This window comes from Chenopodium quinoa, unplaced genomic scaffold (genome assembly GCF_001683475.1).
Source record: "Chenopodium quinoa cultivar QQ74 unplaced genomic scaffold, ASM168347v1, whole genome shotgun sequence".
In the NCBI taxonomy this organism is placed as follows: Eukaryota; Viridiplantae; Streptophyta; class Magnoliopsida; order Caryophyllales; family Amaranthaceae; genus Chenopodium; species Chenopodium quinoa.
The window spans coordinates 416,859-440,983 of NW_018742974.1; the positions used below are offsets into that span (position 1 = coordinate 416,859).

The window sequence follows — 24,125 nt, forward strand, 5'->3', positions numbered from 1 at the left end:
TGAAGATTCAAGGGGTCATGCTAGTTGCCAAATGCATCTTTATTTATGTTTTTGACATATATTTATAAGTATTTATATATGAATTGTATTTTAGATGCATGTTTAGGATTTCTAATGTTGGGATGATTAGGTAAGTTCACTTAAACCAACCAACATAGAAACCCTAGGTCCCTAAAATTGATTAAATTTTGTTATTCCAAAACAACACTTATTGACCTATTGAGAGTAGTGATGGGCTACGCTAAAGCGACACATCACTATTATTCCCTAGGATACGTATCGCATACAAGTTGGTTTTGGTTGTACTCAACAATATGAGTGATGGAGTCCTAACATGTCGTGGCAAAGTGAATAAATTGTTGAGAGAGCTTTAGATGAGACGATTTATTCAACCAAGAGTGACTTGGAGCCATTAGCAAAGAGTTGCTTACCTTAAGAGATTGAGTGTTAAGCTAAGACAAAGCATGCTTAACCACTCTTTGTTTCTTTAGATCTTGGAATCGACTTATTCTCGCCAAATGGGGAAAAATTTAATGCGTGGATAAGATATATAATAAGATTGAAAATTTGTAAGAATACTTTTTAATTTTAAAACTTATTATGTTATTTACTTGATAAATGGTTATACTTTGCTCTTATATTTGTAGAATTCCAAATAAAAGTAAATTGTTTCCCATGATTGTTAAAGGAAATTTTTGAGAATGGTTCTCAAAGAAAGGAAAGGCAATTCTAAAAATTCAATTCTCATAAATGACTTTTATAAGTCTGAAAGGACGGTTGGACATCATGTATTAAAAATACTAGGTATTTTTTATAAACATGAAATATTGAATTTGAAACACAAATTTTCAATGCTTGACAACTAACATATCTTTTTTCTTTATACATTGGTGAGTACAACTCATTGATGTAATACGAAATAAAGGAAAACATGGAACTTTGTTATGTGACACATTAGATTCTTAATTATGCCTAACAAAGTATATAAGTCAAAGAGTCTTAAAGAAATTATTCTGAAATATTATGAGATAAAGTATGATAACAATTATAGGAATCGAGGATCAAAGAAAAGAAATAAGATTCCATTATACTAAAGAGTTCATGTTATTCTACTTAACTTAGCAAGTTATTATCTTCACAAGTATTAGATACTGCTTGAGTGTTCCACTTTTAAAGTGACCTTAAACTATTGAAGATAAGCTAAGTTATTGACTTACAAGCTTACACTACAACAAAAATGGTCAAAGAGACCCAAACTAAGACACCGTTTTATTCAATAACCGGTCTCTTTGATTCAGGAGACCCAATGATACAAATAACGGGTCTCTTTGGTATTAGATTTGAGAGTCAAAAAATAATTGAGGCCCTTTTTTAAAGATAACAGGTCTCTTTTTTTTTATATATAAAAAATTAATAAAAGAGAGACATGTTTTATTAAAAAAACAGGTCTTTGAATCTAAAACTTAAGACTGATTATTAAGTTAGGCAGTCTCTTGTCTTGTTTTATTCTTCTTATATATCGTTTCTTTTTAATTCTCTTTACCCCAAGCCTGTTTTGTTAGCTATGACCTCTTATTTTTTTAATTATCCCTTCTCCTTAAAACCCTACTCCGTAGCTTCCTGCTTCCAGCCTCCAACCTACTTTTTCTTGCTGTATCCTCCTTCCCTTGATTTTCTCTTTCTATTTTGATGCAAATCATGCAACCGCCTTTCACCTTCATCCATTCTCTCTCCTCGTCGCAGCCCAACCGCCGCCTACAACTCTACTGCAGACCTCCGTCATCATCACCTTGCGGCGGCAAAGTCTTCAATTAGTTCGTTCTTGCTCCCATCCAAACACTCAATACTCTCTCTTTGGCTTCTAAGGTTTGTATGTCTCTCTCCTCTTCATGTTATCTTTATAATTAATTATATTTATGAATTTGCAGATTTTCAAATTGATATTTGTGTGTAATTTTTCTAAATTTTGTTTGTGTAATTTGTTTAGGGAATAGTTTAAATTTAAAATTTTAAATTTTGGAGATAATTTTATGGAGCGGACTGATATTTTCATTTTCTTTAATAATTTTCGAGTGATACCGCACTAAAATTATCTTTTCGTTTACAGTTTTTAAATTAGATCAAAATCCATCTCAAAATCACAATAATAGTTTCAAAAATTACTAGATCTCACCTTGAAAAGGTTGTTTTATACTTTTATATTACCATACATTGTCCATACGGAAGAGTAAATTGAAAGTGAAAGTCGTATCTCTTTCACATTACAATTTATTTCCATTTATCTTATTAATTAGAGAGGTTTGATTTCAGCAAATTGGTTGTATTTTTTTTATATGCTTTTCTTTCATTTTTGGTAAGTTATTTGATAGTAATGATTTTTATCGGTTCAATTGGAATAAGTAGTTTTTCTAAGGGAAGTTAATTTCTATGTCTTTGAATTTATGGATTTTAGACGAAGATAGTTGTTATTTACAATTTTTTGGGTAGGATCTTTGAATTTTTCACCTAATTCTTTTTATTTTTTAATTGCAGCTTATGAGCATATGAGCATATGAGCATGTGAAGTGGGTAAGTTCATATTCGAAGCTAAATACACCGTCCAACACGATATGAATATTTGAAGCTCATGCTAAAGATGCGTATTAGGATTTAAAGATTGTTTGATACTTTGTACGTTGGGTTGTGTTATTTGTTGTATGCACCATATACTTCGTATTTGAATAAAACGTTAAATGTACATATAATTTGAAATTTAAATATTAAATATTAAATTAAATAAGCTTTTTTTTTGTAATTTTTTTAAATGACACGAAAAGACCGGTTAAGTTCTAAAAGAAACTGCCTAACTTCAATAAGCGGTCAAAGTTTTGTAAAAAAAAGAGACCGCTTTTCTTCAATAGACGGTCTCACTTTTCCTATTCTAGATATCGCTTTTCTTCAATAGGCAGTCTCACTTTTTTATTCTAGAGACCGCCCCTAATAAACAGTCTCTTTGCCAAAGAGATTACTTAGCTAGAGATCGTCTCTAAGGCAGTCTCTTTTGTTTATTTGGACGGGTCTCTTTGGCCTATTTTGTAGTAGTGTTGGAAGGAAACAAGTGGTGCTAAATCAGTTTTATGGTCATATGCTTTGTTGAAAGACCTTTTAAGCTAAGGCTTGAACAAATAAATGATTATCATGTTCCATAATCAGCAAACAATTCGTTAATCATGAGCTAACTAATGCTTGATTATTCACATTAAGAGTGAAGATCAATAGTTTCGAATTTATCTGAATGGCATGGTTGTCTAAACCATGAGTTAAGAATGCTTGATTATAAACAAACATTTTCCTAACATGAAAACTCACAAAAGTTCAAATTATAGGCATGATTTGTGTTCCGAACATCTTTAGAAATGTCACATTGACAAGAACGTACTCAAAGGCTATATAGTGTCTTGACAGTTGATCGATTCGGAATCGTTCTAAGACAAGCAAGTCTTACTTGTTAAAAACCGATAAAGTAAAGAGCTATTGTTCTTGGTATAGAAAATTGACTCCAAAAGCTAAAGAGGATTCAATTATTTCAAATGTTCCACGAAAAATTTGAAAGAATATGGCTATATTCATTAAATGTGAAAAAACATGACCTTAAATAGTTGAAGAGTTCAATGAAGTACCGAATCGACTTGGAAAGATATAAAAACGTCTTGATTTGATCGAGTGATGTTTGCTTGAGCCAAGCATGACCATCACAAAGTTATCAAATTGAAATTTTCATAAATAACTCCACAAAGAATATTGTGTGTCTTCACAAAGACCTCGTTGCCATTTAAAAATGACTCGAACAATGATGGATCACATCCCTTCTTATAAAGTTCTTAAAGATTTGCACAAAAGACTAATACTACACTAAACAAAATGTTGGAGCTAAGAAAGGACACCATATTCAGTTATGGATAGAATTAACTTCTAAACGTCTTTTCAAGTATATGACTAAAACCCTTTGACATAGTGGGAGTTCACTACCTCAATGAGAGCTAGGTGGTTCAGTGGGAGCTTAATAGCTCATTAAAGGCTAAGATAGTTCAAGTGGGAGCTAACTGTTTATTATTTGACAACGAACTTTTTTTTTTCCAAAAGACAATATACATGTCTCTTTATAAGCGTTCAAGTGAGACTATGTGAATTATCTCCACAACCTAAATGAGAACATAATGTTTGTTGCACTAAGTGGTGTCTTTCTTGAAAGTAACACATTTCAAAACTAAAAGTGGGAGGAAAATAAACTCGATGACCATCGAGATTAGCAATAAACTAGAACTGAGAATTTCGGAAGACCTTAAAAGGGCTTTGTAAGAACACTTGATCATGAATATTCTAAAGGACTTTACAAGTGCCTTAAAAGAAGAATTCATTACACACAAAACTTTTGAAACGTTGGGGTAAGATCAAGATAATCAAAGGGCTTTGGAAGCGCCATGAAACTCAGTGTCTGATGCAATAACCCCGTATAGGTATAGAAATCAACAAAGGCTTGGATTGAATTCTATAAATTTTCTATTAAGTTAGAAATAAACCTAGGACTTACAAGCATACTATTTACTATTAGATATTAAGGGAATAATTCCTTGTAAGATAGATACGACAAATCTAAATTCCAAATAATGGTTAGAGGCCATAAGATCCAAAATAGACTCTATGTTTGAAAATCATCTTTAAAACTTGATTGATTTGCATGAGGGGTGAAAGACCCATCAAAAGCAAATAAGTTTTCAAGGATAAAACTAACAAATGTGGAAATGTATATGCATACATAGCTAGATTGGTTGAAAAAGATATAATTAAACTCACGGATATGATTTTAATAAAATCCTACTAACCAATCGAAATGCTCAAGTCTATTCGTTGTTATTATAGCAAAATTGCACATATGAAATATGGAAAAATAGATAACAAAACCTCCTTCCTAAAATAGGATTTTTGAAATGACTATGAAAATAGTATAAGGGATTTCAAAACCTAAACAATGCTTGACGTGAAAGCAAGCTCAAGAAATCCATTATAGGATTGAAGGAAGCATTGCATAAAGGAATTGGAACGTGTTTTATCATAAAGTTAATAATAACTATACAAGGTAGCTCCTGCTAAACTATAACCCAGCTCCCGGGGTGCGCACTCATTGCTAAAGAAAGACTACGAGGGGCTCACCACACCGATAGAGTCAGCCCACAGAGCTTACCAGGAAGGACTCTCTATAAGGGAGATTGTACACCTATAAATAGAGGATAAAGTACTACGGAAAGGGGATAAGACACACAAGTTATCACACATTCTATCTCTCTCCAAGTACACTTTCTCTCTCTAAACACTCTCTAACTTAGGCATCGAAGGGGGTTCCTCAAGCCACCTCCAAGGGCAGTTAACGTTTGTTGCCTTGTGTAGGTTGTCAACGAGACCAAGATCACTCATCAGAACCCTTGGATCCATACATGGAACAATAAGATTGACTATGACAAAACATGGAAATTCTTATTTTTAAGAAGTTTAGTGGGAGAAAGATTCAATCTTGTAAGGTCCAATAATAAGTTTAAGAACTCTGTTGTAAATTAACAGTCAAATGCTAAATGCTTAGATTTGAAAGTATTTTCGACAATGGACCAAGCAAAAGACGATACTTAGTATATGTTGGGTATTAAGGTCTATTATATAAACTTAATAAAATGTTTGAATGTGTAAAGGAATTTACCATGTTAAACATAAAATGAAGGACTTTGAAAGACTTTCGACTCGTATGTATAAAACTAAGTAAATGTTTTAACTAAGTAGGAGCTAGGCTAAATACTAAGTTAAACAAGAAAGACTCTAGTAAAGCCTTTCAACCATATCACACAACAAACAGTTTAGCAAGACTCAGTGAAACTGGATGAGCTAAAATGTAACGTGGGTGGACAAAGATTGATAATCATTTTACAATTAAATCCATCATGTAGCTACGATATGGAATCCCCACATGACTTATTTTCTTAGAGCATGTGAAGTATGTATATATATTACCAATCAACCAAAATCTATGTAATAGATCTTTAATTTATGGCCATGAACATCCAAAGTACTTGGATAAGGAACATGATGAGTTCTTGACTTGTGGAACAAATACGATTTGAGAATTAATGTTACAAGCACAAACCTTAACAAGGATTAGATCCTTAACAAGGAAGCCGTTTATAAGTACGAGCTAACAATGGATTATGGCTTGAGAATGGTAACATGGACGTACATCCATGTGTAATGTGAAGGAATTTAAAGTAAATTTCCATGATCACAAGTGATTAGGGTATCCCAAATCATTCTGAGTTGTTTGGAGTGAAACCCTAGAAAAGAATCATTAGGAAGTCTACTAAAATATACGTTGAGAATATTGTTTCCTTAAAGGCGATAATAAAGAAGATGTTCAATGGAAAGTTCGTTGTTGAACGTTAATGATTATAGGTTGTCAAATTGAAGATCTCAATCATGAAAATGAGTGGGAGCCATCACTTGGACAATAAATCCTAAATCACGTATAATCCATGGCACTCTCAAAATTTTATCATCTTATTATGAAAGTGATTAGTAATGAAAATGCTAAGATTAGAAAAGTAATTATAACTAAACCTATGCAATAAGTGAACGACAACATTCACAATTTCATGAAAGAAATCAAGCATATTAGATATGGGTGTGATTTCTAAATTTTTTTTTTATAAAGAGTGTTAATCTTAAAACATTCGAAAAAACCATTAATCATAAGATGAACCATTCAGGTTTTGGAGTAATTTAAAATTTCATGCAATTTTATCACTCCGTCTGCTATTTAATTACGGTATAGGATTAAAGAATGTATCCATTTGATTATGAGAATATTCAAAATAGGGTATCAAGACAAGTCATTGTTGGAAACACCTATTAAGTTAACTTTGAATATTATAATCGAAAATTATCCTTTATCAAGGTCATTTAAACGATGGACGATTAATGACCATTTGATATTAGTGTATAGTTTTATTTATAGCACCGTTTCTTGTGCTACAAGGACATGATCGTCATAAATCATTTGCAAAGGCATTGGTTTAGAACCATACTGGATCGACCTATGAGAATACGTTAAGAGATTAAAATTCGTCATAAGTATACTTCTCATTATGGCTATCAGAACCTATTTCCTCGACCATGAGTGTTATGAGCTTTCTTGTTTGAGTACTCGTCCGCTTTGATGTTGTCAAACGTCTGCCGTAATAGGGGATTATAACGGCAACACTCAGGCGGCTAGGTCCTCTCAGTAAGAGAAGCTACATTACAAGACTGGGTGGAGGCCGCTTTCGATAAGTAATATTAATGAATAATTAATATTGAGCTTAATCTTGACTTAACCCTTTGGGTCACACACAAGCAACTAGAGAACCGAAGAAACGAATTAATTCGGAAGGATTTTATGAGTCGCCCAAGTAATTAACATTTAGACATCGAAAATTCGAGCTAAGAGCGTCGAAACCGAGCGTCGGAATTTGAGTGGAAAATAATAAAAGACGAGACGAGAAAAAATAACAAATCAACATATTCCAAAATATACTCCTAGAATCGGAATGCCCCAAGCGAACCGATTTCTAGGGGAATGGTGGCTAGCAAACGCACCAAGCCGTGCCTATGGCTAGCTGGTGCATGCTAGCGCACCTGGGCTAGCGCAGATGCCGCGGCTATGTGTGCATATGGCCAGCAGTTGCTCGCACATATGGTGCAAGGCTTGCTGGCCGAGGGAGCTATCAGCAGCCCGCACGCTCGTGATGGGCCTGCTGGTCAGGGGTAGCCTCGAGCAATAGGGGAAGCATGAAAGCCCAATTGGAGTGCCTTGGTGCCCAAGTGGGGCTGCCATGTGGCGGCTAGCAAGAGAGAGTGAGTGGTGTTAGCTGGCGGTTTTTAGGAGAGGGGTGGGGAGCAAGTTTTGTCCCCCCCTTCTCCAAATGGTCCTCACCTAAACCCTCATGTGAGCTTGACACTTGTTGATTTATTAGTAGCTTGCTTATTTATTTTATTTTAGATAAAAAAAATGAATAAAATCAAAATCTCCCACATGAATAGATGATGAGAATTTTGTGCGCCTTTGCCTATAAATACCTACATAAGTTAATAATTTTTCACTTGAGTAAGTGTTGAAAAAGGCATCACAGTATGAAAATCTTTGAACACTACTTACTTGGGTTTTTAGGTTGGGCCTTGCTAAATCAAAGGCATTAGACCGGTTCGGTGCCCGCGTTGTGGGTGGACCTTGAAGGAGCTCGCCGTGAAAGCGGGGCTTGAAGGCTTTCAAGTAAGAGATCGTTTTAGAGAGCGAAGTACGCTATAAAGGTAATAATTACCTACGTAGTCTTGTGTTTATATTAATTACGTTTATAGTTATAATTATTGTGCGTTTGGTTTTGGTGTCGGGTTTCCTTCCGTGGTGGGCTGGACTCACCGTACCCAACATGCCTGTGTGTAATTCGATTAGGCCTTGAGAATTCTACTAGATTGCATTTTAATTGCTAACGACATGACCAATAGATTTAGGAATTGCAATTATCGATTGGTATGGATTGTGATTCTCTTAGTTTGTTATTCGTAGAGACATCTAGCTTAACAATTAGGAGATAGCTCTTTGATTCCAATTGATAGCTCTTATCATTAGTCTTCACAACCATTGATTGGAATGTTTGTCCTGAGTTATTGAAATTGCCGTGATTACTTGTTGATCCACATTTCCAAGTGTTTTATTTGGTAGTTTGTTCGTTTTGTTAGTTGTTAGTGTTACCTCTTCACTTTTGACTTTGTCCTAGCTTAAGTGCACATTAAAAGCTCTTGGACATAATCGTTTCTTTGGGTTCGACCCTTGATTAAATATGTACTTGTACTTATGTTTGTTAAGTGTTTTTTAATTTAGTTTTACTTAGGGAGGATTAGTCAACGACCTAGTTTTTCCCCTCCTCAAAATGGTGTCGTTGCCAGGGAACGATGTATTTGTTTGAGTGTTTTTGATTGCTTGAGTCTAGGTTTTTGTATATACTTTTCTTTTCTTTTATTTGTGTGTTTTGTAAAAAAGAATGTGATGAGCGTCATTTATGGCGCTCAAAAGAATAAGATTTTGGTCATTTTTCTATATTTTCATATAATTTTCATAGTTTTCCTTTGTTTTCCATTTTAATATCTAATTTTGAGTTTTGATTAGTTTTGTTTAGTTTTTTCATTATTTTAGTCCTTAATTCATAGTTTTAGTTTTATTTCTTTTATTTTCTACTTTACTTTATTTATTTCTATTTTATTTATTTTATTTTGTCTTGATTTTTCCTCTCGGGTTTGCCTGTATGTAGGCGTGGTTTGGATTGAGGTATGTGTATTAATATACGGTAAAATCTAAGGAATGAAGGAAATCTAAGGAATAACACAAGAAAAGAGTTCAAGCTTTCATATACGGTAAAATCCATTGTTGCTATTGAAGAATCCATTGTCAAATCAGGAATAACCCAGCAGCCATGATAGCTGCGGACACAGGTCTACAAGCTGCGGGCGCGTGATTTGTTGCGCCAAAACAACAAAATCGACCAGGAACTCTTCGCGGTCTGGCCGCGGGCTCACCGCTGGCGCGGCTCCAGCACCGCGGGCGCGACCGTCGTGCCCTATTTCAGCCAATTCTCACTCGCACATTTCCCCTGCTCCCGCATTTAATACACTTTTCACCTCCAATCACAACCAATTTCCCACAACATCAAGCACCCAAGTAGCAGCCGCAACCAGCCACCACAACTCACCAAATCATGCGCAACACAAACCGCAATTAAGACCTAATCAACCCTGCACTCCAACCCAATTAACGCACCACCAAACATCTCGCAACAGCAATCTCAGCAGCCTGTACATCACCAATTCACTACCATTTTAGCCCGCAATAACTACCACCTTTGGACCACCCTCTAGCCGCATAAATCAGTCCCTGCTCCGGCCACCTTTCTCCACCGCAATAGCCGCTCCAGCCAGCACCAATTACTCCGACAAAACCACAACATTTTGCACTTCCAATTAAAGCCGTTGATCTTGTTTAATTTGATGATCAAAAGGGTTGTGATGTGCATGATTAGTGGAGTGAGAAGCAGGGGATTAATTCCCATTTGAAGAGCCATTCGAAGCCTTTAACTTTTTTATTTTGGTTTCTTTTCTTTTAATTCTTTTTTTTATTTATTTATTTTTATTTTATTTTCTTTTAATTTCCTTTTACTTGCCTTTTCTTTTCTTTTCCTTTTTATTTTCTTTTACCTTTATAATTATAAATACCCATTTTGGGGTAAATTAGGAGGAGTATTTTAGACCAAAAATTAGACCACATAATTCTTAGCTTAGTTGAGAGCTTCTCTCCATAAATCTAGGGTTAGTTTTAGGAGTAGATTTTAGGGAGAGAAACTGAGGAATTTCAATGGTTATTTGAGAGGTTGAAGATTCAAGATGACAATTGTATTGAAGATCTCCATTATCAATCAATGAAGATTTCTCACTCTCTCTCCTCTTTATTGCTTTGTTCAATTCATGTTTGTTTGAATTGATTTTGATGTTTGATGCTTGATTAGTGTACTTGTTCTCCATATTTTGTGAATTCTTGATTTCTTTAGTTGTTTGTTGATAGATGATGATATTTGAGTAGTTGTTTGGCTAGGAGTTGGGTGAAACTTGTGTGATTGATTAATTGTGATTAATTTGGGAATTGTATTGATTGATTCTTGAGATTAAAGTGATTAATGAAGGTTTGCATGTGTGTAATTTGATTAGGCCTTTGAGAATTATGCTAGATTGCATTGTAATTGCTATTGACACGATCAATTGATTTAGGAATTGCAATTATCGATTGGTTTTGATTGTGATTGATAGGGATAAGATAGGTCGTTAAGCTACCACCCTAACCAAATTAATCATTTATAAAGCCTAAACCTACACTAAACTAGTTAGTGGCAAGTAAAGGTTCGAACCACTAGGGAAGCACGCTAATTCAACATTAAATATCACTAATGCAAGAGTAAAAAGGGGATTGTTTTGTTGGTTTTGTTGAGTAAAACACTAAAACTACCAGTAAGCAAGAAAATAATGATTAAAATCAATAGAAAATGACGCTAGGGGTTCAGGGGTTTCAAACACGATTAGAAATAGGGGAACAATGATAGTTATCATGATGAACATGCCAAAGAACACAAGATTCTACCTAAACAATTCATTCTCATGCAATAGTCTAGGAAAATCAATGAAAGAAGTTTATTCTAATTAGGATCATTCTCATGCACCCTATTAGACACAAGCAAATCAAGAGAATAAAGAAGCACAATACATGAAACTCCATTTTAACATCTCATTCTCATGCAACCATTAAAATAGAGGTGATCTTAATCTAGTTCAAATCATTTTCATGCATTTAAACTAGAAGGCAATCAAATAAAGTGCAACAATAATCTCAAGTCATTAAAAATCATGTCTTTCATCAATTTAAGGCATGTAATCAATCTAACTATCATCATTCATCCATCATTCAATGCATATCTTCCACCCCCTTCCCCTAGCTAAGAGTTTAGCCTAGAAAAGGGAGATTAAACATAATATCAAAACTAGAAATAAACACAAGAAACTCAAAACAAAACATAATTGAAATATATGAAATCAATAATAACTAGATTAACTAATAAGATAGACAAAAATAAGTAACAATAAAACAAATAAATAATATTAAAGGAAAGGAGTAGAGATTACTAAAGAAAGGATTGAAGAAAGATGAAAACTTGGATACTTGCTTGATTGATGGAAGATTAAAGCTTGAGCAAAGTTGAATACAATAAAGGAAGCTTGAATAACAATCTATTGAATAACAATCTATTTTCTCTCCCTAGATTAGGCTAATGTTCTATGGAATTAGTACTAAGTGTCTCTCTATAACAAAGAGTCCCGTCTATATATATGTGGCTCCCCCCAAAAGAAAGAGACTTGGACAACAAGGCACAAATAAATCGAAAACCCAGCCGTGCGCGCCCGCACAGAATGTGTGTGCGCCCTCTCATCGTAGTGCGCGACCGCAACTTTGAGGGTACGGGGAAAATGAGCGCGCCCGCACATTAGTCCTGCGCGCCCGCACATCAGATGTGTGCGCCCGCACGCAAGTCGCGCAAACTCTCTGGTTAGGATCTGTTTCTTCAGTCTGGCTGTGCGGGTTCTGACAGGGCTGCGCGCCCGCAAAGCCTCACATGTGCCCCCGCACAGAAGCTGCACAGTACCCCGCGCACAACAGTTAGCTTAGCTTCTTGATATCCTCTTTCTTTCGGCACATAATACCTACAAAACCAAAGCATGGAAATCAAAATAAAAACAAAGCGAGAAGACTAAGAGAAGGGAAGATAAGAGAGAAAAGGAAAGAGTAAGCAAAACTAAGTAAAAATGCTTAGAAAAAGGGCCAAACAAGCGCAAATGAGGGAAGAACCCTTAGAGAAAAAGGATAAAAGAGTGGCATAAATGCCACTCATCAAAATCCCCCACACTTGCCTCTTTCTTGTCCTCAAGCAAGGAAAACCGGAACAAAAAGACAAACACAACAATCATAACATGACAAGGTTTTCGCAAAACCAATCAAACCTCAAGGTAATGGAATGCTCAATTTGGACTCATTTGCAAATAAATGCACCAAGGAATGCTTATCTTTCTCAATTCAAAGAGGGAAAACACGTTCCAAGATGCTCAAGGTTGAAAAAGACAAACCTAAGCTAAGCGTAGATAACTAATGATTTCATTCTCCGCCCAAGCCCCGACCAAGACGGTCTGCATTCTCTCCACTAGCTTCAATTCATCCCCTAGCTAGCTCCTCATGGTTCCTCGAGGGAACCGAAAAAAGAAAATTTTATGTGGAGTCATAAGGTCATCCCGACATCTCAACTATGCATACTCTCTCCATAGGGTTGAAATCTATATCCCTCCACCGTCCTTTGACCACGCCCTTCTAGAATCCAAGGGTCTTAAGTAGGGTTGTAATGTCATGGCTAGGGGTTATGGTTGGGAAACAATTTGAAAACTTTGGTGGCAATTCCTAAGTGAAGCGTAAGAGTGGCCATCTCTCAAGAATATCCTAAGAATTGAACCTATTCTTCAAACTCACAACCTTTCAAAACAAACCCACCACATTACTTTAATCTTTTTCATTTTTTCTTTTTTGATGCTTGGTTTTCATGATTTTCAAGTCCTTTCAACTTTCTTGCCAAGCCTTTTTGCGTACTCTTTTCATGAATAGCCTTTCAAAACCTTATTTGAATCAAATTACACAACTTTCTTGCTCAATTTCAACATTATCAAACTCGAACCAAATTCACAAGCCAATGCTTCACTAACAACAAGGGTTGGTAGAACATAGGCCGATAGGTTTGTAATATGGCTAAGTCAAGAAAGGTAAATAAGGCTCAAATTGGTTAGCAAGAGGGTGAATGTAAAAATGAAAACCAAATTTGTAACAAAACACAAAGAAAACAAAGAAAAATGAGAAGAAATGCCCTCTTCCTCCTCTAGAGTTATATGGTCACGATCTTGGGAGCTAGACGCCAACACAAAGATAAAGACATGCATAGTTAAGGATCCTAAGTGCCGCTCACAAGAATGATGAAGGCTAGAACAAATGGCGCTCACACGGGATAAGAAATATAGCAAATACTAACCAAGGGAATCCTATCCACCATAGAGAGCAACACCATCTTACCACTTTCCCGTGAGCTAGGGGTTCAAACCTCCTCAAAAGTTCTAAACCGGGCAACCTTAGCTTACAATGTGTCTAACTCAACCCAAAGCATTCTCAAACCGTGCAAACCCTCATCAATTAGGAAGATAAGCATTCAAAGAAAGATCGAGGCAAACCAATCCAAAAGAGTGAGAAAATTACACATTAAAAATCATTTCAAATTGTCATAATTATGCTTGTAACACAAAAAGGGGAAAACAAAACAAAAGAGAGAGGAAGAAATCAAAAGGGTTCACACACGAGGCATATAGTTCAATTAAATCCCAATCGTCATACAAGTGATCGTTCGAACGATCCCAGGTTCCATAGAACCAAAAGCAAACATCCTCGAACCGTTCAAATTCTTCCTAAGCTAAATCTAAGCTAAACACCCAAGGAAAAAGAAAATAAAAGAGAGGAAAGCTCTCACTAAATGCCGCTTAATGAAGATAAGATAAATTATGCAATCTCACCGAGGGGGGCTCGAATTGCCCTTTGACTTCCTTTATCTCCATTTACAAGCTTCAAAAGTAAGCCAAAATGAAATAAACGACTGAGATGAAACAAAAATAAAATAAAAATTTAAAAATCAAAGAAAGAAACTAAGAATTTAAACAAAATAAAGAAATAGAAATAAAATGAAATAAACTAAAAGAAATTTGGATTAAGGGAAGTTTGGACTATTGGGAGTTTGGAATTTTCCTCATGGGAGCACCATCACCTACACAAACTTGAAAATTCATTAGCAAAAACTTATCAAAATCACCCAGGGACATAATCATCACAATAAAGCAGATAAATCAACATCAAAACATGATAAAGCCAACCGAACCATGAGAGCTCTACCACCTACAATGAAATCCCCCCCACACTAGAATGAAGACAAGCCTTCCCCCACACTATAAAAAAAAAACATCCCTTTGCCTCTTACACACCCCCCCACACTAAAACAATGCACCATCCGCGGTGCGCCAAATTAAAAACATTGGGAGGGGACAAAAGGGAGAAATAAAGAACAAGGGGGGCTAGTGGCCACTAGGGCCGGCTTCGTCATCATCTCCATCATCCTCGGTGTCGTAAGAGAAACCGTCCGGAGGGATGTCGTGTGGGTCCCAACCACCGGAGTAACCCGGAGGCGAACCATTGTGACCTCGGAAGAGGTCTTATTGCCATTGAGGCAACAGGTCGAAAGGGGCGGGAATCTGAAGAGGGGAAGGGTGGGTAGGGTCGACATATGGATAGTTGGGGTCACCCCGAAAATCGCTCCCCCCGGGGGGCACGATAATCGTACCCGATTTCCGTCGGGTAGTCTACCTGCGGAACACCGTGGGAGGAGGGCCCTTGCCAATAGGGCCAAGTAGGTTGTGATCCCTGCCACCTAGGGACCGACCCTTGTTGGGGTGGCCAATAGGGGTAGTTTATCGAGGGGGTGACCTCACCCCTATCCACGGCTGCACCATAAAGAGCTTGGGTTTGCATAAACATACCCTGCTGGTTCTCCATTATGCTTTGCATGCCAAGTTGCATGCTCATCATTTGTTGTTCAAGGCTACTCATGCCTTGATGATGTTGCTGTTGCTGATGTTGTTGTTGTTGTTGTTGTTGTTGTTGTTGTTGCTGTTGTTGTTGTTGTTGTTGTTGTTGTTGTTGCTGTTATTGCTGTTGGCCGACTTCCATATTCCTTAAGCCACCCAGAGCGGTGGGTAGCACACCATTATCTCGCGGAATCTTCCATACATTCCTTGCATTCTGCTCCAGGGATGTACGACTGGGGTATGGCAAGATACAATGGTGCTCTCGGTGAACTATCCAGGCATAAAAATTGTTGGCATCTGAAGTTCCTTGGAGGAACCCCGACCTTCTCATCTGTTGTATGTCGATGAATAGATCTTTGTCGGCCCCAACTTGAGTGCAGAGGGGAAGAAGCGTTCATAGTTGAGCTTCTTGGCAATCCGCCAAAATTTGAAAGGGATAAGATAGGTCGTTAAGCTACCACCCTAACCAAATTAATCATTTATAAAGCCTAAACCTACACTAAACTAGTTATTGGCAAGTAAAGGGTCGAACCACTAGGGAAGCACGCTAATTCAACATCAAATATCACTAATGCAAGAGTGAAAAGGGGATTGTTTTGTTGGTTTTGTTGAGTAGAACACTAAAAATACCAGTAAGCAAGAAAATGATGATTAAAATCAATGGAAAATGATGCTAGGGGTTCGGGGGTTTCAAACATGATTAGAAAGAGGGGAACAATGATAGTTATCATGATGAACATGCCAAAGAACACAAGATTCTACCTTAACAATTCATTCTCATGCAATAGTCTAGGCAAATCAATGAAAGAAGTCTATGCTAATTAGGATCATTCTCATGCATCCTATTAGACACAAGCAAATCAAGAGAATAAAGAAGCACAATACATGAAACTCCATTTTAACAACTCATTCTCATGCAATCTTAAAATAGAGGTGATATTCATCTAGATCAAATCATTTTCATGCATTTAAACTAGAAGGCAATCAAATAAAGCGCAACAATAATCTCAAGCCATTAAAAATCATGTATTTCATCAATTTAAGGCATGCAATTAATCCAACTATCATCATTCATCCATCATTCAATGCATATCTTCCACCCCCTTCCCCTGGCTAAGAGTTTAGCCTAGAAAAGGGAGATTAAACATAATATCAAAACTAGAAATAAACAAAAGAAACTCAAAATAAAACATAATTGAAATATATGAAATCAATAATAACTAGATAAACTAATAAGATAGACAAAAATAAGTAACAATAAAACAAATAAATAATATTAAAGGAAAGGAGAAGAGATTACTAAAGAAAGGATTGAAGAAAGATGAAAACTTGGATACTTGCTTAATTGATGGAAGATTAAAGCTTGAGCAAAGTTGAATACAATAAAGGAAGCTTGAATAACAATCTATTGAATAACAATCTATTTTCTCTCTCTAGATTAGGCTAATGTTCTATGGAATTAGTACTAAGTGTCTCTCTAATACAAAGAGTCCCGTATAAATAAATCGGAAACCCATCCGTGCGCGCCCGCACAGATGAGCTGCGCGCCCGCACAGAATGTGTGTGCACCCTCTCAGCGTAGTGCGCGACCGTAACTTTGAGGGTACGGGGAAAATGAGGGCGCCCACACATTAGTCCTGCGCGCCCGCGCATCAGTTGTGTGCGCCCGCACGCAAGTCGCGCAAACTCTCTGGTTAGGCTCTGTTTCTTTAGTCTGGCTGTGCGGATTCTGACAGGGCTGCGCGCCCGCATAGCCTCACATGTGCGCCCGCACAGAAGCTGCACAGTACCCCGCGCACAACAGTTAGCTTGGCTTCTTGATATCCTCTTTCTTTCGGCACATAATACCTACAAAACCAAAGCATGGAAATCAAAATAAAAACAAAGCGAGAAGACTAAGAGAAGAGAAGATAAGGGAGAAAAGGAAAGAGTATGCAAAACTAAGTAAAAATGCTTAGAAAAAGGGCTAAACAAGCGCAAATGAGGGGAGAATCCTTAGAGAAAAAGGATAAAAGAGTGGCATAAATGCCACCCATCAAGCTTCTCTTTACTTTGTCCCCACTACTCGCCATTAAAAATGGGTCATCATAGGGCCAAGATAAAGATAAGGCCAAACAAACATACTAACACACAATCAACAAAGCTGAGTACATAAGCGTGGATAGTACACACTAACATGCTTTTATCCTATAAATATACAATTCACCTTGTTGCACTTGTTTACAAGCATACAACATACAACATAGCCAACCAATAACAAATGGTTTGTTTATTTAATTTTATTACGCATCGAACGGGTTTTCACCTTAGCCTGCCCTGATAAAGGGGTACTAACATGCGACGGGAGCTAACCGTGGCAGTATACAAGAATCACTCGTAAGTGCCGGAATTCTTGCTCATAATAAAAAGGAAAATATAGTGTCCTTGATAGGCGGCCTCACACCTAACAAAAATAACCGAACTAACTCTACTATGTATTTGAGTAAGTAGGAGTCGAATCCCAAGAGACTAACTGATTCAAACTAATAAAATTGACTTAAATTAAAGCTAAGCAAGTAACCAAACAAATATACGAAATTATACTAAACTAAATTCTAGCAAGGAAATAATAAAGAATTGAATAAACCAAGAATTAAAGACATCTAGGAATAAATATCCCCACTAATATGAATCAATGCAATAGAACAATCCCTTTTCCTCAATTAAATCAATAAATATTCCACATAACATATTCTCCTTGTAAAAATGCTAAGAGTTTCTTTCGATCAACTAATACAACTTCCCTAATATGCAATCATAACTATTTTAATGGAATCATACATAACATGCAATCATAACTAATTTAATGAAATCATACATATTAAAGACATCGAGAGCGGTATCCTATAAGTCCTAACAAGAACAATTAGCTATTTTCATGCATAAAAGCTCTCACTTTTAATTAAGGCTATAAAATTAATTAAAAATGAATTATAAAATTAATTAAATATTGAATTGGAAATCAATTAACACATCAATCCATATTAAGGTTCAACCTAACCCTAGATTATGAAACTACTCAAACATGATAAATAAATAAATAGAATGAACAATAATTAGAGAAAACATAATAACAATGATAATAAGATAATTAAGGAGAGAAAATACTTGAATTGAATTAATGGAAGCTTGAAAGTAAATATTCAATAAACAAAACTTGGAAGAACAAAAGGGAGAATAAAAATAAAGTAGAAATAAAAATAATGTAGTATGAAAAGCTCCCTTATCTATCTTCCTATTAACCTATTTATATCCTAGTATAAAACTAGAAAATTATATCTTATTAGGACTCTAAATGCTTAGCTAAAAGAATGACCACAAGTGGGTTGTGGCGGGGAATTCGCCATAAGTAGGTTGTGGAGTAGGTTGCCACACGTCCCGTTGTGCATTAAACACATCCTCTAACGAATCAAACCACGATCAAGGCTTCATCTAGGAAATCGAACCCTTTTCCTACAAAAACAAAAGAAAAAAAATATCAAGGAAATCAAATATCGAAATATAAAATAATAGCTCTAAAAGAGTAAAAGAATGGAGAAAACACAATAAAATATGATCAATTATAGCATATAAATCGTGTATAATATCATGTTATTAGTCTTATACTCCTTATAGAAGCTATGGTTAAATATAAAACCTCATAACTCTCCCCATCTATTCCTACTCAAGGTATATACGTTTGGCCAAGAGTTTTTTCTTTCACTTAACGTTGTTTATATATTTTTAGACTTAGTGGTGACTCTCAATCCGCAACCCAATCAATCATCATAAATCATTCAAGAAAACAAACATACCAATTTAATTCTTGAATAATCAGTGACCACGTACATTTAATTTAATGTTGAACCTTTTAAAACTAGCTCGACATTAAATAACACCTTAAATGCATAATGCACCACAAATCCTATCCCTCGTTGTTTAAAACACCTTAAGTGCAAATAGACACCAATATTTAATTTAATCCTCACACTTAAATATCTCCTTTCCCATGCTTATAGTATTAGTACAAATTATATGAACCATAATAAAATCCCCTTTCAATTATCCAAACTTAATTAAACATTTAGTTTAATTAAACATGCTCCCAATCATGCCAATAATAAAAAAGTGGTTCATAATCAACATGCCAACATAATTAATTTCAATCAACTATTCACCTCAATAATTCATACTTCACAAATAAATCACAAACATCCATCCAATCAACAATTTCAACCAATACCTATCATGATACTACCTTGAAATCAATTAAATAAAGTCTAGTATGCTTCTACACACACTTAAATAGTAACCAAGTACGCGAACGCACCTTGAATATGATCTCCAAATCGCCACGACTAAATGAAATTACTCACTTGGAAGTCTCATACAACCCAAAATTACAAACAGACATTAATACCCATTCATAATAAATTTCCAGCAATATATACAATCAATAAATCACTTTCAAACCTTCTAAAACATATTGAAAATTAATTTAAATCACCCACTTTAATCCCAATTAATGAGTAATTAAAAATCCTTTCAAGAAAAATAATTCTAACCTTTATACAAAAATTCCAGCTTTATAAAAATGTATAAACTTACTGTAATTATGTTAAAAACACCTGTTTCAATAATTTCAATCAACTACAATCAATTTCCAGCAGTAGGTACATTAATTTAGAAACCTAGGGTTTTAATTTGGGGCATTTAAATTCAAAACTAAATCTTGATAAGTTCATATTTTATATACTTTATTATATCATTTATTATGCTATTTTAGAGTATAATTTAAGTGTTTATATAGATTTTAATGTCTTATCATGAGATCTACTTTATTATGTATAATTAATTATTTTTAGTTAATTATACTTGTATTATGCTAATATGTTACTATTATGGAAAAGAAATTAAGAAACCCACTTTTCATTTGGTCTGCAGGTTTATTGTAAGTTGGATTAGAAGAAAATCACAAAGAGAAGAAAAAGAATAAAGAAAGCCCACATTCTCACAACTAACGTGCAACATATTAGACCATCTCCAATGGTGAGACTCAAGTTTGGGTATTGAAATACAAAATGAGTTTTTTTTTACCTCCAATGGTGACACTAGTAGAAAAAACGTAATGGCAAGCGGTTCAAACCCTCTAATGGCAAGCGATTTTTAACCGCATGCGCTTAGGGGGCTTGCCAATAGCCATTTAAATGGCAAGCGGTTCAGAAGCGCTTTCTATTAGGGGAGAATGGCAAGCGGTTTAGCGCCAAAATCACTTGCCATTACACTTTATGGCAAGCGGTTTTGGCGCCAAACTACTTGCTATTTTTTTTTTCCAAAATTAATATTAATTAATAATACTTGTATTAGTGACCTGTTTTTATATACATATTAATCTGTCATTATAAAAATTATTATTATTAATATTATTATTATTAATATTATTAATTAATATTAATAATTAATAATAATTAAAATATTACAAATTTAAGGATAATAATACAATAACAACAATAAAATGCATAATAATAACATACATAACACTCACAAATAATATATACTACATACGTACTAATTATATATAATTAATGTACATATAAAAAAAATGATAGTAACTAAATATTGTTCATAATAACAAAAAATCTCAAGCTCACTAATATAATTCTACCTAGATGCCATCAAATGTCACGAATTTCATCAATTTCTTGCCTTGTTAACGAGCCTTCTCTTTGAATCTTGCAAACCTTTGGAAAAATAAAAAAGAAAAAACCAAACATTAAACATCATTCATATATATTACATAAAATTCAAAATAAATGTATGTCAAATATTTCAAAGGCAACATATATAGGTTTGTTTCTTTCACAAAACGGCCCAAATAAGGCCGACATGACTTCTACTTTGCCCAATTTTTGCATTGACTATCAAATGAACAATTTCTTTCTCATGAATGCCCATATTACCTACTCTTAGGTGTCTAAGGTTTGAAATAACATAAAAAGAGGGTTTTAGTAAGTTTTAGGACGATTTTTATCCAAAATCTCCCAAATAAGGCCTATATGACTTCTACTTTGCCCATTTTCTACATTTCTTATATAGTGAACTATTTCTTTATCATAACATGACAATATTACCTAGTATTATCTGTAGGGAAAATTTCAAGCATTATCCCTAGCTTGAACCCCACTGTGATCATACACTAAAGCACGGTGGCGTCCAAAGGGAAGGAAGCTAGAGCAAAAGAGTCGCCAACAAGTTTTAGGAACTTGTAAACCGTTCACGAGGTGAAGGTTACACCCCTTAACGATCCAAGAGATCGTTAACTCCAATAGGTTTGGAACCATGACTGGAAGTTCGGGGATGAAGGTACAAATCCAACCTAAAAGAGATTGAACCTGCCGCAATAATAGGCCTCTACTTTATTCTGATCGTATTCATTTGCGCTTTCTGACTAACATGCAATCAATAGGATTAACCCTAAACCTGTTTATTTATGTTGGTTGAATATTAATGCACAATCAAAACTATTATTGGCGATACTTGAATTATAAACATATTAACCCTAAACAAGATTATTAATTATCTTATTAAGCATGATTACAAGTACAAATTCCCTTTAAACATGCATAAAAAGTGTGATCAAGCAATAACAATAAATATAGCAAGCAACATAATAATAATCATAATAATCCTAAATCATAATCATGTTAAAAATAAAGCATAATAATAATAGCAAGATCCTAGGCATGATACTAACAAGATTAATAACAAACCCTAGCATGTCCTAAGCATTAAAGATCAAATATATAGCCCTAGCATGATACTAACATGCTATTAGGAAAGAAAATAGGGAGCATCACATGAATCACAATTGTCATGTTTGATATTAGAAATCATAGTTATTACCCTAAGCATGATACTTGGAATCATAATAACAATCTAGACATGAATTCTATATCATAATATCAATAAATCAATTAAAGTACTTACTTAGATGCCTCGTATCTCTTTCTAATAACAAAATACACACGTTATTAACTTCAAGAAAAATAATAAAATCAAACAATTAAATTAAATAATTGAAATAGAGATTAAACCCTCAGAAATTAAACCTTTCACGTATAGGGCGAAGGCAACTTCGAATTATGCTAGGTGTGTCTAGTGCTAATGTATGAGGAATTGTGTTTGTATAAGGGTTGGCTTAGAAAGAGAAAGAGAATCAAGAAATTCTTGATGAGAGTTGATGAGAAGAATTAGAGAATTGATGGAAACTGATGATTGAAAATGGAGGTTTTAGGAGGCTATTTATAGAGAAAATCAGCCGGATGTGAAAAAAAGAATCAGAGTTTCGAAAAGAACAAAACACGATCACAGCCTCAAACACGCGCATGGCGCCAAACACTGCACCGTCAAACGCTAAGTCTGGGGCCAAACGCCAGGTCTGGCGCCAAACGCTAGGCTTGGCGTCCGACGCTTCAAAACAGTTTTTGTGGATTTTGTTTTTATCATATCTTTTGATCCAGAAGTCTAAATAAGTCATATAATATGTCATTGGAAATCTATTGAAGTCTAATTTCCAACCCAATTAGAATTAGATTAAAATCTTTTGTAGATGTAAAGATATGACCGAAATAGTGGAAGGGTGTCAGTTTTGGATAGAGTTTTGTATCTCATTCATATCTTTTTCGTTATAACTCAGATTTAATATTATAATATATCAATGGAAAGATAATTTCAAGATCTATCCAACCATATAATATTTGGATAAAGATTATGAGGCACAAAAATAAAATCTGAATATATTCCACTTCGTACAAAACAAGGATTCTAAAAAAGAGTAGTTTTATTCAATTTCAAACTCTTTGAAACATAATTATCAATCCTAACTCCATTAGGATTTAAGAGAACTTTCTAGAGTATTCTAGAAGACTATAATCAATCCTAATAGCTTAAGGAATGATAATTAATAATATGATCTCCTCTAGATCATTGGGCCGCATATGAAAACCAAATCGGGCCCAATGTAGTATTTTGGCCATAACTTCCTCATTATTCATCAGAATTGGGCTTATAATATATCGTTGGAAAAGTTTTTTCAAGACCTACCCAACAACACTATTATTGGACTCTTATTATGGACCAAACTAAACTAGAATTCACGTTTTTCATAAATACGATAAGAAAAGAAATATTTTCAAAAACAAAAAGAATAGATATTTTAATAAAAACATCCTCATCACTAGAATTTTCACACTTTTGCTTTTTTCGATAACCAAATAACATGAAAGGTATTCATCACTGGGTTTGATTTTGGGGAGACACACTGGGGTGTCTATAATATCCAAATATCATTTTACTAAGTTTTAGAACAATTTTTATCCAAAATCGGCTACTTGACTTCTACTTTGCTTGTGTTCTACATTTCTTATCTAATGAACTATTTCTATATCATAATATGTCATTGTTACCTATTCTTAGGTGTTTAATGTTTGAAATCATAGCAAATTAGCATTTTACTAAGTTTTAGGACGGCTTTTATCCAAAATCGGGTATATGACTTCTACTTTGCCCGTTTTCTACATTTCTTATCTAATGAACTGTTTCTTTATAATAATATGTCATTATTACCTAGTCTTAGGTGTTTAATGTTTGAAATCATAGTAAATTAGCATTTAACTAAGGTTTATGATTGCTTTTATCCAAAATTGGCTATTTGACTTCTACTTTCCCGTTTTATACATTTCTTATTTAATGAACTATTTCTTTATCATAACATGTCTATATTACCTAGTCTTAGGTAT

General features: G+C 34.7%; 1 long non-coding RNA gene across 1 annotated transcript; it reads left to right on the forward strand.

The window, feature by feature from the left end:
- The first annotated feature begins 1,524 nt into the window (after nt 1–1,524).
- On the forward strand, nt 1,525–2,779 carry LOC110729203. The gene is made up of 2 exons (XR_002512830.1): nt 1,525–1,866; nt 2,533–2,779. It is a non-coding gene; the product is annotated as an uncharacterized LOC110729203 (long non-coding RNA).
- The last annotated feature ends 21,346 nt before the right edge of the window (nt 2,780–24,125 follow it).